Here is a 16,347-nt window from a genome sequence, read left to right as displayed (position 1 = left end):
CTTGCTGATTAGGTTTAGGTAGTAAAAGCTGTTTGGAGAGGTGTGACCCTATAAAATTTATAAAATGAGTAAAAGGGGCATGCTGTCGTATGAAGCAACAACTCATGAAGAGAACGTATCCTGCTATACTGATGCCTTTATGGAAAAAATCATCCTAAACAAATGCCTTTAGATTGAGACTCTTGGAGTGGGTGTAAAATTGATTTGGTTGCAGTTTTTGAAAGAGCTTAAATTTTTTTTCACTATTTGCAAGTCATATATTTGTGATTTGAGCCATTGTTCCAAATCATCCAGAAGCCTGAAGTTGTGGGAGTGACAGCAACACAAGAGAGCAATATTGATAATGAGTTTTGAAATTTGGGAGATTTGTGACATTTAACCTATATAGTTAGTGTGTAGTGTAGTATGTTTAATCTGATGTGTAGTCATTTTTTTGTTTTGTTTTGTTTTATATGTCAAAACAATGAGTCAACAACTGAATGTAGAGCAGGCACTGAAAATCTTCTTTGAGCTGGAAGAAGATAAGCGAGACGCAAAGTCTCTGTCATGGGTCGGGGCGGGCTGTGTGGTATATGGGAAATGTCTGTTTTCCAGGTGATCCAGCGGGGCAGGTGGCTGTCTGCTCATCTTTCTGGCTGGGCCAGGGTGCACACCTGTTTCTGGTTATCATCAAGGCCAGGAGTATTTAGGAGTGGCTGAGATGCAGACTCACCCACATTGTTCAACTTCCATGTTGGTAACCAAGCTGCCTAGCCTTTTGTGTATTGATCTCATTTGCCAGTTTATAATTCTGTTATCTTCTGCTTCACCAGTCCCCTCCGTTTGTGCTGTATCTGATTCTCTGATTTACGAACCAGCCCAACCTCACGTCGGAGCCTGCCTTCTCGGCCTGCTCTTGTTGGTTCATGGCGTGACTCTCTCTCTCGCTGCCCCTCTTAGCAGGCGGAAGTGAGACCAATGGAAACAAGTGTACTCAGTAGTAAATCCACACTTTACAAAAACTCACTGGAGATGAGCAGGTTTCTTTGCCAGGATTTATTGAAGCACAGAGTTAAACAGAGTACAAGGAAGCAAATAGCCCTCCTGGGAGTAAATGCCTCAATACAAATAGTGACAGTAAATTACCAGTGTCAAAGTGATAAAAATATGGTAAATGGACTAGTTCTTATATAGCGCTTTTCTACTCAATCAGAGCACTCATACAACCTGTTTTGCATTCACCCATGCACTCCCATTCATACAAGCACTTCCATCATTAATTAAGCTAAGTGCTTTTTTAATTAACTAGCATTCACACACATTCATACTCCGACAGAACGGTCGGAGAGCAACTTAGGGTTAAGTATCTTGCCCAAGGATACATTGGCATGTAGCCTGGAATAGCCAGGATTCGAACCACTGACCTTCCGATCAGTAGGTGACCTGCTCTACCTACTGAGCTACAGCCACCCCATAATATCCAACACTCTCCCGCTTCCAGAAGGGCAGAAGAGGAAGAGGAGCCTCTGACATGCACACAGAGTGCTACAAGGACTGCACAGAGGAAGGGACAGTGTGGCATGCCAACCGGGTCCAGATCTCCAATGGCACAGGTAGCACAGCCACACTCACCTCTGAGCCCTGGAAGACAGAGGAGGATGCTGACACTGTCCTAGCAGTAAGCAAGTTCCAGCCACAGAGGACAATTTGCACCAACGCCAACAAAAATGCTGCAAAACCATGGCCTTGAGGAAGAAATATGAATGGACTGATGTAGGGACGCAAGCTCTGTATCTGTTTTTTGGTCTTCTGATCTGCATGTTGTAACTTGGTGTTGCTGCCAAGTCTCCAAGACTACTGGAGACAGAATCACATGTTTGTGCCTCTTCCAGCCAAAGCAATGACAAGAGACATCTTCTGATCCATATTTTGGAACCTCCACCTCCGTGATCCTGAGGAGGATGTACAAAATGACTGAAAGAAGGGAACACCAGGCCATGCCAAACTGTTTTGAGTCAGGCCTCTTTATGACGATATTCTCTGTACATGCCGGGATTACTACCACCTCAGGAGCGAGCTGGCAGTGGATAAAATGATGGTGTCAACAAAGGGAAAAGTTGGCATGATGGACAAGCCAACTAACTGGGAGATGAAGATTTTTATATTGTCCATTTCAAGCAGTGACTACACCAGGTTCAGCATATACAATAATAGCAAATGACAATGGGCTGTGTTCCCCAGAGCACAGCCTGTGTCCATCATCACAACCCCAGATGCTGGCCAAAAAAGCCACCAAAGGCTATCTCCAGGTGTGCAACATGAGGAGTGACATACCTGGAAGTGTCAAGCCTGCAATGTGCCAATCTCTCTTGTGTTGGACAGGAACTGTTTTTAGTGTGGCATCTTATTGTGACACCTGAATAATCTGTTAGTAGTTGTACAAAAATGCCTGAGGTGTTACCTGCATTTTAATGCATATAGTTGTATATAACTTTGTTGTTTGCAGAATTTGCACATAAGTATTTGAAATGTACAATTTTATTTACAATATTATTTACATTTTAAGTTATAAAAATAGTTTATTAAACATGTTTGTAGTTTTCAAAGTTAAAAATCTTTTTTATCTACCCTGATTTTATGTTTTTGTGTGATTTTAGGTCCGATGTGTAAAATAACTGTACAGTCATGCTTGAGGTTGTGCTGAAAAACATAATACCAAACAAGGCAAGGTTTTTAACATTAAATCTAAAGACAAAATGAAAAGTAGTCAAAAATAGCCAGTCATACCCCAGACCCCAGAGGGTTAAAAAGGGAAATTGTAAATTAAAAGTAGAAGATGAATAAATTACTAAAACCAAAAGTCAATGTTTAAAATACTAATTTACTAATAATTTTTTAGCTAAAATAATTCAGACTTTTTATTTTTAACAATTTTGAGTTGGCTAAAACTAACAGTTCCTAAACACAGTGGTTTCAGGGAAGGCTGAAACTAAGTTAAAAGTAATAATTTAGTATAATAACCTCTAAAAAACATTGTTTGTTTGGCTAGCGGATGTAATGAGTTAGGTAAAATATATAAAACTAAAATATATAAAAAAAACTAAATAGAAATAGTTAGCTAAAAGTAATATGTGCTAAGTGTAAAAGTTTATGGCTAGCTTAAACCTCCATATCCCTGAGTGGCCGTCACTGGCCAGCAAGACTGCATCTGCATGACTGTGTAATTATGATAAAGTTTTGAATGTATCTGAATAATATCAACACTTAATAAATTGGGAAGAAAAAAAATATATGTGTCAAATATTTCAGATATACTGTATCAGAACAACGATGACATTATTTTAAAGAATAAATTAAAGAATAAAAGCTGCACATAAATATTGTTATTTAGTACTTTCATTTCCATGAAACACACATGAAGTAACCAAATGTTACTATATATATATATCTATATATATCTATATATATCTATATCTATATATATCTATATATATCTATATATATATATATATATATATATATATATATATATATATATATATATATATATATATATATATATATATGTAAAAGTTATCTGAATATCAAACTGAAATTTATAACATACAGAAACGGTAAAATACTGCTATGTATTTCTGATAACAGAGGAACAGGTGAGCTGCTGACACTAATGTGAAGGGCACACAGGTGGACAGGGCAGGTCTGGCTCCATAGCAGTGGTAGACGTGTAAAATGTCACATAGGTGGGAGTCACTTAGTCTGGATCTCAAGCAGGTTTCTTTGTACACCAGAGTTATAATAGTTACTATATTTTACATTATCGTTTTGGTTTAGTTAGTTTTTACTTTTTTTTTCTTTAATTCAGTTAGTTTTAATAAGTTTTCAGAGTGGTTTTGCTCATTTTTATTAGTTTTTATTTTAGGTTTAATGCTTAGTTTTAGTTTAGTTTAGTTAGTTTCAGTATTAGTTTTAGTTTTTCATACTTTGTCAGGTGCAAGATTCAAGGCACAAGAGTAACTCCTGTGTAATAAAAACTCAACAAAAGATACGTAAAGATATATATTCAACAACCAACAGTTCACAAGGCAGCAGCACTACGTGCTAAATGTGTAATAATTCGGACACACCGGAACATCAACAGGGAGAAACAAAGAAAAACATGAACTCCCAAACTCAATAAATTCTACAATAAACTCCAGAGTCAGTGCAGCAGATTAACAACACCTACATGTGGTGTGTGACAAAAACAAACTCTTTGAAGAAGTCAAAGCTCAAATTCAGCTGCATCCTGATGTTGAAGCTTCTTCTGTTTTAGAGCTAGCTTTGTTAGATGCTCTAATTAGACTTGCGGCCTCTGTACACAACCTACAGAAGCAGCCGACCTCATGTCCACTTTATGCTTGTGTAGCTGGATTGTGTGTGTTAATTACCTTGTGGTCATGCGCTGGTGTTTTATATGCGGTGCCGGCTGGGACTTCTTTTGGTCCTCACTCTTTGTGCTCAGTTTTTTTGGCTGCAAACATATTTGTCCCTGTTTGTTCACTTTCTTCATTCTCTTGCGTCCATTCCGACACTTTTCGCAGCTCCCTCCAGGAATTTGCTGACATTTGTGAGTCCTTGTATTGATTGTTCCTGATTGTTATTCTTTCACTGATAAAGTGGCCGGAAACGCACAAAAACGGAACAGGATCATCACTATGTTGCGGCTGCGTGGCAGCGATGAGTAGTCTCATTTCTCCAGAGGTGAACGCCAGATTATGTCAGTTCAGAGCGGTTTCCGTAGCTGCCTTGTGTGCACTTCTCAGGTGGACGTTGATGTTGGTGTTTTTTCCTCACTGAGACGTGTTCCATACATTTTTCATCATTCACAACAAGACACTCTTCTATCTGTATTATCGGACTCAAAGAAACTCCATATGGGACTCTGTCGCTTTCTCGGCAGACCGCTGCCATTACTTTTTGGACCAGCGCGGTGAGCACGCACGCACGCACACAGCTGCGAGTTTAAGCTCCCAGCTTAAACTTGCAAAGCGGATAAATGATCAATCCACAAGGCTTTTGAATAAAATAACAAACAAGAAAAGAAAGGTAATTTTATCTATAATTTCAGTTAGTTTTAGTTTTTAAACTCACAATACAGTTTTAGTTAGTTATTGTTTTTTCCTTTTAATTGTACTTTTTATTTATTTCAGTTGACAATGTTTTTTCAATTTCAGTTTTCCTTATTTCATTCGTTTTCGTCAACTATAATAACCCTGGTGCACACAAACACGTAGAGCCAAACAAGCTAAACATTTTCTTTGCAAATGTTAATCTCTGGAAACTTGATCTGGAATTGCATGCTGAGTTATGGATTTTATATGGCACAGGCCATATAAAATCCATAACTCAGGCCACGTTTGGCCCAAGGACCATAGTTTGGACACCCTGCTCTAAAGTAAACTGTAAAACTTCGTTCAAGGAGTCAACATGGGTCAGAGAGCAAGTGATGCATCTGCAGACAGTTTTTTCCACAAGTTGACTAACCCCAACAATATCATGATTAAATAAATTATGTACGTTTTCTCGGGTCAGTGCTCTAACTGCAGGTTAGCAGAGTATGGAGTGTATAGACCAGGCCTATTCAATTACTTTTTCTTCTGGGCCAGATTTGAAAATTTTGAGATGCCACTGGGCCGAAGACCCCTACTTATATTATTTCTTGAGATTTAACTCTAAATATGCTAACACCTGAACTAAGTCATAAAAATAAATAAAGGAATTCACAATAAAGGCTTTATACTGCATCATTTATTGATGAGCAAAATAATTCAAGTGCATTGCAAATTTTAACATTTGGTCCAAACCTTGACCAGAATATTTTTAACAAGGCATCTATTCACCACACATATGTTTAATAAAAAAAAATGTAATAATAACAACTTTTTGCAACAGTAAAGGCTTAACATTTTAGATGTATTTGCAAAAGTGCATTTGTTGAATTAGAAAGACCAACTGATGCAATGCATTAAATATTTCAACAAAAGAAACTGCACCAAGTGAACACTTAATAACTGTAAAATTAAAGCTTCTTCTGCATATTCAAAGTAATGCTGACTTAATGAGTTCAGTCTTAGAGTTCAGTCTTTGGGGTAAAATAAACAGATTTATCAGTCCAAGCCTGTCAGTAATATATTTTGGCGGTTGTCGCACTTGGAGAGAGTATTCTGGGCTGGCGTTGCTAGTGGTGCGTTCAAGTACAAGAGGAAGGGCGGGAATTTTTAAAACTGTCACAGAAAATATGATTTAAATGCGTTTTTGCAGCTTACGTTGGGTCAGTCAGGGGGTGGGCCAGTCAAAGGGGGTTCGCGGGCCTGATGTGGCCCCCGGGCCGCTAATTGAATAGCCCTGGTATATAGTATAAACGAGAGGACTCGAATAAGGAGACTGAGGTGGTGATGAAAGGGGAAAGAGCATGGATGAAGAAGAACAACAAAGTAGCAGACAAAGATGAGTTAGAGATGACAGAGAGTGAGCAGAGTAGGAGAAGGAAGAGAGCGGGTGTGTGATTGACCCACAATGGCCTGACACTGCTATCCAGCCCTATATGGTCCAAAATGCATGGTGACCACTGTATTAGAGATTACCAGCGTTGGTGTGTTTTTTGTTTTGTTTTGGGGTTTTTATCCAGCCTTGTGGCAAACACAAACTTTTCTGGGACTCCTGCTGTCTCATGGTATGATGTCACTGAAGAGATAAAAGCCTTTATTGGCTTAAGTATCCTAACTTAACATCTCTTTCTGACTTTTGGAGTGCAGATGTGTGTCTTCAAGTCCTGTCTACAGCAGACAAAATGTTCCGTATCCAATTGAGAGCATTTAACAGTTTTTCTAATGCAGTTGATCCAAATGACAAGCTGATAAAATCCGGCCTCTTATTCAGATTGTGCAAAAAAATTCCCTAAATTGTTACGTTGATGAGGAAATGATTAAATTCAATGTTGGAATTCGCTGACCCTGAGACATGGTAATAATGGATGGATGTACTTTGTTGGAAGCAGTATGTGCCCAAAAAGCACGGAAAGTGGGAAATTAACATTTGGTGCGTTTGTGACTTCCTGACAGGATGCTGCCAGCGTTCAGTACTGGAATAATAATGCTAAGGTAAAGGGACTAGCCTACAGGACTGTGATGGGCCTAATAAGGAGTTACTTGGGGGTTAATTATCATGTGTATGATAATTGGGGAGGAGGGCATATTTGCATATTAGAGTTCTACTGATTTTAGTATTGTACAAATAATATATATTCAGCCCAAATGACACTGTATATAGTCTCTGATATTATCTTGTAATTTTGCACTGTATGTAATAGGCTTAAATCATCATGATTATAAACTAAAATAATATTCTTCTTTTTCTTCTGTGTTGCTTTCTCAATTTTTTGTGACAAATTCCAACAATATTTATAGGATTTAGCATAGGAAAGATGCTATGCTCTTGTAGTATTTGACCAGTTTTGTTATCATATAAACTATATATTAATATGGTCCAGATCTCTATTTCTTGCTCTCTCTCTCTGTATATATGTTCAAATAATCAAAAGTACTTATAACTATTGACAGTTCTTATGGTGTTTCCTATTTCACCTATCACTGTAGCATATGGAAAAACTTTCGCAATGAGGTCTGAGCTAATGCTACACTGAGTTTGTTTTTATTGTAACTTTTCATTTTTGATGTTTATATGCACAACTAATACTTCAATTAATACTGGATTTTTGATATGATCAAACTTTTAATTTCTGCAGAAATAGAGTGGGGGTGGGTTGTTGTGTGTTTTTAATAGTGTTCATCTATGAGCACTATTAACATCTAAATGCACTGTTCTTAATGGGTTATACATAGACTAAAAGAGCAATTTGTGAACTTTAAAACAAATTATATAAATATCATTTTTTAGTATTTCTTTTAGCAAAATTTGGTGTTTAGAGTCTTCATCAGTTTCCCTTTCTTTTGTAAATCTCGAGAATCTCAGGAATATTCTAATAGAGTTTTGCTGGCATTCTTAGTTTAGTATATTTAAAATGATCAAATGGCTAGCTTAACGTAATGATCAGTTAGCTAAAATATGTAAAACACCTTAATAAAAAGGACATTTTAGCTTAAAAGAGCAAATTATAATTTACAGCTATCTGAAACTGAATACTTCGAAAAAACAATTAATGGCTAAAAGCAGTGGTTTATGGTTAGCTTAAAGTGAAATAAGTTGAAAATAGTGGCTGTAATTGTTGTAATGGTTTAAATAGCTAAAATAGCCTAATAATTAAAACAGTTGGATAAAAATTAAGAGCTTGATTAACCTATAAATAATATATAAATGGATGACATGATGAAAACTTATGAAGCTATGAAAATGTGAATTTGTGCAGTCATGTCAAAAAGTTTTTCACAAGACTGTGCAGTCCTGTGAAAAAAGAAAAGCGAAGCGATTTTCACAGCTGTGAATTAAGGTTGGGCTCTAAGGCTGAACTTGCTGCTTTGTATCAGTTCATATCACAGATAAAAGGACACAAAGTGCGTACTTGTCGTCTTGCTCTAATCGCTGTCTGTGTTTACCCGTGTGCTGCACACAGATGCTGCAGTAGTTTGGTTTGGACTGTAAAACTTATTTGCAGCACAAGAAAGGGGAGCGTGTTCTCCCACGTTTGTGCGCTTTGGGTTCCGTGTCCAGACGAGGACCCGCCCACGCTCATACGTAAAGGAGCGGTTCACAGAAACGCGTTGGGAATGCGGGCGTGTTCTTAAGCGTTTCGCCGGTTCACTGGGATCGGCACGGGAACTTGCTCCGGCTCCGGAACCTCGGCGGTGGGAAAGTAGCAACAGAGATACAGCTCGTCAGAATGCTCTCTATGGTGCTTCTGTAAAATGTGATGAGGATGGGTGGGGGCAGGTGGACACTCCTCATTCTATGCAGGAAGTGCAGACGCTGCTGTGCCCTCTTGACCAGTGACGTGGTGTTTACAGACCAGGTGAGGTTGTTTGTGATGTGCACCCCCAGGAACTTTACACTGCTGACCACCTCCACAGCCTTGGTGTTAATGCAAAGTGGAGCATGGTTGGTTCTTCCCGAAGTTGATGATGATCTCTTTTGTTTTATCCACATTCAGGATCAAGTTGTTGGTACTACACCAACCCGTCAACAGCTCGACTTCCTCTCTGTATGCCAGGTCATTGTCCTTGATGAGGCCCACCACTGTAGTGTCAGCCGCATATTTTACGATGTGGTTGGTGGCAGACCTAGGGACACATTCGTGTGTCATCAAGGTGAACAGCAGGGGGCTCAGTACACATCCTTGAGGGGAACCTGTGCTGAGGGTGATGACACTGGAGATGTTCTGTCCAACCCTTACTGACTGTGATCGTTCAGTGAGGAAGTCTAGCAGCCAGTTCTGCAGGGGGGTGCTGAAGCCTAGGGATTCCAGTTTGTTCACCAAATGCTGTGGAATTATGGTGTTAAACGCCGAACTGAAGTCCAGGAACAGCATCCGCACATGAGTGTTTTTTTTTCTCCTCCAAATGTGCAAGGCCCAGATGAAGAGCAGAGGAGATGGCGTGGCCAGTGGAGCGGTTTGGCCAGTAGGCAAACTGGAAGGGGTCAAATGTGGTGGGTAGTCTGGACGTGATGTACTCCTTAACCCGCCTGTCAAAGCACTTCATCATGATTGGAGTTAGTGCAACGGGCCGGTAGTCGTCTAGAGATGAGTGTAACAGTCATAATTGTGATGTCTCTTTACGACAGTCTGGTCTTTTTGTGTTGATGATGTCACCAGTGTACGCCCACCGCTCCTCAGTAGAGAGCGCGGGAGATGTGTTTTGCACACAGACATTTTGGCTTGAGGCGGACCCTTTCCTTTTCTTATTTTTTGTGCCATCATAGGTTGTATGAACACTGCTCGTTTTCATGTGTGTTGATGTAGCAGCTTTTCAACTGGGCTTCATAAGGCTGTGAAGATTACGTTTATTAAAAGGGCAACACTAAAATTCCCAGTGCCAGTGTGGTTGTGCGTTTTTTGCTGCCGGATAGGCACGCCCGCCGCCTCCCTTTCACCACCGAACACAACCCAGACGTTACATGAGGTATGAGGTTTTTTGGCACTAGAATGATGACGGGGGACTTAAAACATGATGGGACTTTGGCTAGATCCAGTGAGGTGATAAAAATGTCTTTTAGAACATAAGTCAACTGGTCTGCACATTCCCTGAGCACCCGACCCGGTATGTTGTCAGGGCCAGGGGCCTTCCATGTTTTGACTCTCCTCAGAGTCCTCCGTACATCAGCAATGTCGAGTACCTCCTCATCCTGATGGGGAACAGCTCTTACTGCAGGGGTGTTATTTAGTGCCTCAAATATCTCAAAAAATTTGTTAAGTCCGTTTAAAAAGTCCACATCATCATCACACGCAGGAGGGGCTACCTTGTAATTTGTAATGGTTCGTATGCCATGCCACATGTCCTTGGTGTTAGAGGAGTCGTGAAAAAAAGTCCTGAATTTTTTGCTCATGAGCACACTTTGCTAATTTAATAGCACGGTTTAAGTTGGCTCTCGCTGTTCTCAGTGCATTCTCATCACCAGACTTGAAGGCTGAGTTTCTAGCTTTGAGCATTTTGCGTACTTCATTGGTCATCCAGGGTTTTTGGTTGGCATGGGTGGTGATGGTCTTTGTGATGCTCACGTCCTCCATGCATTTGTTTATATACGCTGACACAGTCATGGCATACTCATCCATGTTGATGTGGTCACTGTAAGTGGCAGCTTCCTTGAACATATCCCATACAGTGCATTCAAAACAGTCCTGTAATGCCTCCATAGCCCCTTCAGGCCACACCCTCACCTGCCTCACTATAGGTTTATCTCTAATCAGCAGGGGCTTATATGCAGGAATTAGCATAACAGATAAATGGTCTGAAGAGCCAAGGTGGAGGCGGGGGGCTGTTTTGAATGCATGTTTCATGTTGGTGTAGGCCAAATCTAATGTGTTCATACCTCTGGTTGCACAGTCCACATGTTGATGGAAGTTTGGAAGAACTGTCTTTATATTAGCCTGGTTGAAATCCCCAGCAACAATGAAAAAGCCTTCAGGGTGGGCTGATTGCAACTCACTGATGAGAACACTCATAGCTTCCTTTGTATTAGCACTAGGAGGCACGTAAACAGCAGTGATAGAAACTAGAGTAATTTCCCTGGGCAGATAGAATGGTCTGCAGATTACAGTCATAAACTCAATGTCCAGTGAACAGTGGCTTGAGACAAATTTAGCGTTCCTGCACCAGTTGTTATTCATGTACAGACACAGACCTCCGCCTTGGGATTTACCGCTGAGAGCGCAGCTCCTATGGGCATGGAATGTGGTTAGCCCTTGATACTAACAGTGTTATCCGGGATTGATGAGTTAAGCCATGTCTCTGTCAAGATTATTACGCAGCAGTTTCACATCTCTCCGTCTGTAGATAATTCCAGCTGTAGATGATCCATTTTGTTCTCCAGGGAGCGTACATTGGAGAGAAAGATGGAAGGAAGCGGTGTTCTGTAAGGGTTCACTTTTAGCTTAGCTGTTAGCCCCGCTCGACAACAGTGCTTCCACTTAAGATCGCACCGCCTCCGCCTGCTCCTCTGTCGGCTAGTTCTGCTGGTCGAATCCACTGCTCTGTAGGCCACTGGGTTTTTCTGTAGCACTCCAAAGCTGCGCAACCGCTTCTTTGTAGTCATGGTTACGGAGCCGAAGTTGCTAAAAGTTCATAATTCAACAACTGTTGACAATTATACACTAACACCCTATTTATTTTGACCGATTCTGAAATCCTATGTGGCATATTTTGATTAAAAAGTCCATTACTGTCGTGAGCCCATGCAGCCGCAGCTGAGCAGGGCGCCACCATCTTGGTCAATAAAGTCAAAAAAAATAAAATTCTGAGGCTTTTTCCAGGCACATCAGGCAGGCAAGTGACCTCTCATACTCTAACACCTGACTACAGATGAGCAGAAAAAAAAAGCTTCAAGTCCAGTGAGGAGAGCAGGAATAGTAACAGCAGCAGTACAGACTCATGGGTGTAATGATGTGGAGATGAACGTTAACTTTAATGAAGCGCTTCATTGTCATACCGAGTTAAAGCACATTGTGTGTATTCCATCTCCTTCTTAGTAAATTTAGTTCACTGGATGGTGAACTAAGAACAAACACCATTTGTGAGGTCACAGCGACTTATCAGCCTGTGACCTTCGACCCCTGGTGGCTGAATGTGGAGGAATAAATGAGCAGGAATTAGAGGGCCAAACACAGCAGTCCTGCAGTAAGTGGCAGTTTATGGAAATGAGAGGTGATCTTTCCACCCGGACGTGATAACCCCAGCGTTAATCCTGGCTTCCTGACCTCCTGCTGCCCTCCTATTCAACACTTTTATTAGAGTTTAATCACCAGTCCCATTCAATTAACAAAAGGAAAAGCAAGAAAGCTGCACTAAAAACACGAGTGTGTAACCTGTCAAACATTTTCAGTGAAGGTCTGTTTCTGTTTTTTATGTCTTTAGATATCTAGCATCAGTTTCTGTTAATTAGCTTGACCAATGATCTTTAAGAGCTTTTATTCAGTACAGGGAGAAAAATAGGGCTCAAAAGTTATAGGTATTGAGTTAAAACTGAAGTAAGATCACTGAAAGTGAGGGCACAATTTATTAAGGAGAGTTTCTATCAGACAAATCCACTGGAATGCAATGGAATGCCACTAACTGAAACTGTATTGTGGGTTTACAAAACTAAATTAACTAAAATTATAGATAAAGATTTATCTTCATGTTCAGCTGCTTTCAGCACTGCTGGTATTTGTTTAGACTCTTTCGCTCCAGTTGATCTTTCAGAGTTAACTTCAATAGTTACTTCCTCCAAACCAGCAAAATATTTATTAGATCCCATTCCTACTAGACTGTTCAAAGAAGTCTTTCCAATTATTGATGCTTCAATCTTAAAAATGACCAATCTGTCTCTATTAGTTGGCTATGTACCACAGGCCTTCAAGGTGGTTGTAATTAAACCGCTACTTAAAAAGCCATCACTTGACCCAGCTGTCTTAACTAATTATAGGCCAATCTCCAACCTTCCTTGGGTAGTTGTAAAACAGCTAACTGATCATCTGCAGAGGAAGGGTTTATTTGAAGAGTTTCAGTCAGGTTTCAGAATTCATCACAGTACAGAAACAGCATTAGTGAAGGTTACAAATGATCTTCTTACAGTGGACTCATCTCTGTTCTTGTCCTGTTAGACCTCACTGCAGCTTTTGATACTGTTGACATAACATTTTATTACAGAGATTAGAGCATACTATAGATATTAAAGGTACTGCACTGCAGTGGTTTGAATCATATTTATCTAATAGACTGCAATTTGTTCATGTAAATGGGAGTCTTCTTCACAGAGTAAGGTTAATTATGGAGTTCCACAGGGTTCTGTGCTAGGACCAATTTTATTTACATTATACATGCTTCCCTAAGGCAGTATTATTAGAAAGCATTGCATCAATTTTCATTGTTATGCAGATGATACTCAGCTTTACCTATCAATGAAGCCAGATGACAAACATGAATTAGTTAAACTGCAGGAATGTCTTAAAGTCATTAAGGCCTGGATGACCTCTAATTACCTGCTTCTTAATTCAGATAAAACTGAAATTCTTGTATTCAGCCCCACAAATCTTAGAAACATGGTGTCTGTATTGTCTTCAGCTGTCCAACCAGCTAAACTCTTGCCCGTAGAAATGAAGAGGAGTCGTAGTAAGCTTAATTCTTTTCTCTTTACTGTGGCTCCTTGTATCACTTCACAGACAGAGTGAAAACTGTACCAAACAAACACAGAATTAAGTAAATAATCTTACATACAAATGAATATCCTTACAATATGTATCTTAATACAAACTTAACATGTTTGACCATGAAACTATGCACTTACGACATTGCCTCTTTGACATTTACAGGGTGGATGGTTTGGATGTAAAAAATTGCGGACCAATTCACCTTTTTCCATGTGGTGACCAAAGACGGAAAAACCCAAACAAAGCAAAAAAGGAAGTGGAAACTGACAAACACTCACCAAAATAAGAGTCCACCCTTCACAATAAAAGCTGACCAACATTATGTCTTAATGGCAACACACTCCCCGCCTGGCGTCTTTGAGGTCACTACGTAGCTGAACTATGAACTCATAGCAGCAGCAGTTTTCTGGTTATTAGCATTAGCTAGGAGCAACACAACATCTGAAACTGGTCTAAAGAATGTCTTTGAATGACCTTGGACTGTGGTCTTTAATTCCACCTTCCTCACCCTTCCATCATCTCCAGGGAAGGTCTTTGTGATCACAGCCATTTGCCAGCTGTTGCAAGCAGCTTGACTATCTTTGAGAAGAACAATGTCTCCTACTTGTAGGTTTTGGTGGAACTTTGTCCATTTCTTCCGGAGTTGCAAGGTAAACAAGTAGTCTCTTCTCCAACGATTCCAGAACTTGTTGGCAAGACTTTGTACTTGTTTCCACTGTTTGGTGAGGAGGTCTTTGTATGTAAAGTCTCCTGGTGGAGGTGGGACTCCAACTTTCTGAGCATTGAAGGTGACAGAATGAATGGATTCTCAGGATCAGTTGAAACTGGGATTAGTGGCCGTGCATTTATAATTGCAGTCACCTCTGCCATTAGAGTGCACAGAACGTCATGGGTTAAGCAATCAGACGTTCCCAAGAACCACCCATGTGAGAAGCTTGTGGCGGGCTGAAGACCCACGTGCACCCCTGCTGGCTTAGAAATCTTTGCACAGTGGTATCTGATCCATCCCCGCTCATTCTAAGTTCCTTGCAAGCCCCCACGAAGTTTGAGCCACAATCAGATCTCAGTTGCTTGGCGGGTCTTCTTATTGCAAAAAATCGCCTTATAGCATTGATACAGCTGGAAGTGTCCATTGAGTCAATAACCTCAATGTGCACGGCTCTGGAGCTCATACAGCAAAACAATATAGCCCAGCACTTGCTCTCAGCATTTCCTCCTCTTGTACGTCTGGCAGTGATGGACCAGGGTCCAAAGAAATCCAACCCCACATATGAGAAAGGAGAGCAAGTGGCATGGCACTCTGGTGGCAAGTCTGCCATGTGCTGTTCCTGCAGCTTGCCTCTGAGCCTACTGCAGGTTACACAATTATATAGGACTGAAATGACAAGCCTCTTCCCTCCCAAGAGCCATAGCCCTGCTGCTCTGACAGCACCTTCTGTGAAGTGGTGGCCCTAGTGTTTAACCTGAGTGTGATAATGTCCGACAAGTAGCAAGGAAACATGGCTGTCTTTCGGGAGAATTATTGGGTTCTTTTCTCCGAAGTCCAGGTCAGCATTTCTCAGTCTACCCCCAAGACAGATAAGGTTGTTCTTAAAGATTGGGCTGAGGCAACCAAGGCTGCTGTTTTGAGGGCCTGGCTTGTTTGTCTCCAAAGCCTCCAACTCCTTTGCAAATGCTCCCCTTTGAACAGCTCCGATGATAACTTCCTTTGCTCGTGACAGTCCATCTGGCACGTGCCACAGATGGCACTTATGCCATCCTTTACACTTGTCCATGCTGTCAGAAGACTTGTAGGACCTTGCAATGTGAATTAGGAGGGCTACTGTACGAACAAGACTACTGAACTTTGAGAACCTCTTAAACCGTTCTGTGCCAAGGCTTCTTCCTTGTAGTTGTGTGGCGCAGGTCCTCACTTGTGGACGGATTTCAACGTCAAGTTCTGGGTCGACCAAGTCGAATGACTGTGCCATTTGGGATCACTGGTAAGTTTGAGCAGAAAGGCAGGTCCTGTGAACCATGTTGTCTACATCAAGCATGAAGCAGGAACCGACCTAGACACATGGTCAGCAGGATTGTCTTTCGTAGACACGTAGTGCCACTGTTCTGATCTTGTGCTCTGGTGAATACGCTGAACTCTATTGTGTGCATAGACATAAAAGCGTTTGGATTCATAGTATATATAGCCAAGGACCACTTTGCTGTCAGTGTCAGGCCACAGCACCAATGACCTTGGTGGAGCATGCAGAGCTCTGTATGAACTGCTTTGGCCAGAGAAGCTGCTGTATACGCTCTTGGTATATGAAGGTGTCTTAAATCCTGGAGCGAGTCTCGCCAGTCTTGCCATTTGCTTAGTTTATCTCTAGGTAGTGGTGTGTCCCAATCAAACAGTTCTGCTGTGAGTTCTCTGAGGAGAGCTCTTCCCTGGATTGCTACCGGGGCCAGGAACCCCAAGGGGTCGAAAACACCGTTCACTGTAGAAAGGACCCCCCCAGTGGGTAAAAGCTTTGTTTTCAGTGGACACATAGAAGGTG

This window comes from Archocentrus centrarchus, chromosome 10 (genome assembly GCF_007364275.1).
Source record: "Archocentrus centrarchus isolate MPI-CPG fArcCen1 chromosome 10, fArcCen1, whole genome shotgun sequence".
In the NCBI taxonomy this organism is placed as follows: domain Eukaryota; kingdom Metazoa; phylum Chordata; class Actinopteri; order Cichliformes; family Cichlidae; genus Archocentrus; species Archocentrus centrarchus.
Note: the sequence above shows the minus strand (reverse complement) of the source record.